The following is a 1,835-nucleotide window of genomic DNA, read 5'->3' as shown; positions in this document are numbered from 1 at the left end:
CTTCTGTAAGCCAATTATATGGATGCTCTAGGTTAGAGATTAAATTGACAAAGTAATTTCTAAAAGAAAATATTAATATATTACATATAGAATTTTTCTTTTTTTTGCTTTTTAGGGCCACACCGGCAGCATATGGAAGTTCCCAGGCTAAGGGTTCAATCGACAGCTGCCAGCCTACACCACAGCCACATCTGTGACCTACACCCCAGGTCATGACAACACCAGATCCTTAACCCACTGAGCAAGGCCAAGGATTAAAACCGAATCCTCATGGATCCTAGTTGGGTTCATTACCACTGAGCCACAACAGGAACTCCCGGGATTTTTCTTTTTTAAAGGAGCAAGAGTGTGTTTCATTTCCTTGAGAACTTAATGTGCAACTAGGTTTCTGATTATTTAACTCACCCCAATGTTGCAAAGTTTGTTCTGAAGCAAAGAAAGCAGAGAAAGAAAAGGTGGCTATGTTCTGAAAAATGTAACATTTTGAAAGTTTTTCCTGTGCAAAATAATTAACTCAGTCTAAATCAAATCAGTTAAGGAACTTCAAACATATCCGGTTTGGGCTTTAAGAAATGTAAAATGGGAGAGGAAAGGATTCAGTACTGATGCTAAAGATCGAAAAACCTGATTATAATAACAGATCCATTCCTAAATGAGGCCAATCTTAGAATCAATTCCATTTTAAAACCGTTATGTGTGTAGAGTTCCTGCTGTGGCTCAGCGGTAACAAACCCGACTAGCATCCCTGAGGATGTGGGTTCCATCCCTGGCCTCGCTCAGCCGGTTAAGGTTCTGGCGTTGCCACGAGCTGTGGTGTAGGTTGCAGGCACGGCTGGGATCTGGCATGGCTGTGGCTGTGGTGCAGGCCGGCAGCTACAGTTCTGATTAGACCCCTGGCCTGGGAACCTCCCTGCCATAGGCAACTTCCAGGTGCAGCCCTAAAACGCAAAACAAAACAAAACAAAACAAAAATACCATCCTGTGCTAGACACTGGGAATACAATGAAACTCCTCTTTTGGGGTTTAGATGTTGGAAGTTGTACCAGACAATTCAAAGGACCCAAATTAAAGAGACTATTAAAAGGGCTATGAGGAGTTCCCATCGTGGCGCAGTGGTTAACGAATCCGACTAGGAACCATGAGGTTGCGGGTTCGGTCCCTGCCCTTGCTCAGTGGGTTAACGATCCGGCGTGGCCGTGAGCTGTGGTGTAGGTTGCAGACGCGGCTCAGATCCCGTGTTGCTGTGGCTCTGGCGTAGGCCGGTGGCTACAGCTCCGATTCAACCCCTAACCTGGGAACCTCCATATGCCACGGGAGCGGCCCAAGAAATAGCAACAATAACAACAACAGACAAAAGACAAAAAAAAAAAAAAAAAGGGCTATGAAGGAAGTAAACTGGGCGCGTCGTTACAGCATTTCCAGAAAATTATTTCACATGCTGACTTACACCTGAAGTGCCTTCATGTGTGCACACGCAGTAGACCTCTGAAAAGCGGCACTGTGATGTCTTCCTAGGTTAATGGCTGGCTTGAGACTGGTGGATGGGGACGTTTTCCCAGGCGGCTGGGAGGGGCAAGGGGTTGGGGAGAGAGGGCTGGGCGGGAGGCAACTGCTGCCTTTGCAAGGGGGAGGGTCCCGGTGACGCTGGGAAAAAGGCTCCCTGGGGAGGCGCAGACAGGGTCCCCGCCAGAACCCAATAAAGGGGGGCGGGACTTGAGGGGCGTGGCTAGTCATTGTGACATGCGGCGGGGGAGGGGCACGCCGTTGCTAAGGTGCGCGTGCGCTTCATTCCACTGCCATAATGGGTTCAGCTCCAGCTCAGGGAACGTTCCGTC

Source organism: Phacochoerus africanus, chromosome 14 (genome assembly GCF_016906955.1).
Source record: "Phacochoerus africanus isolate WHEZ1 chromosome 14, ROS_Pafr_v1, whole genome shotgun sequence".
In the NCBI taxonomy this organism is placed as follows: Eukaryota; Metazoa; Chordata; class Mammalia; order Artiodactyla; family Suidae; genus Phacochoerus; species Phacochoerus africanus.
The sequence above is the reverse complement of the archived record's forward strand: the minus strand, read 5'-3'. Positions refer to the sequence as shown.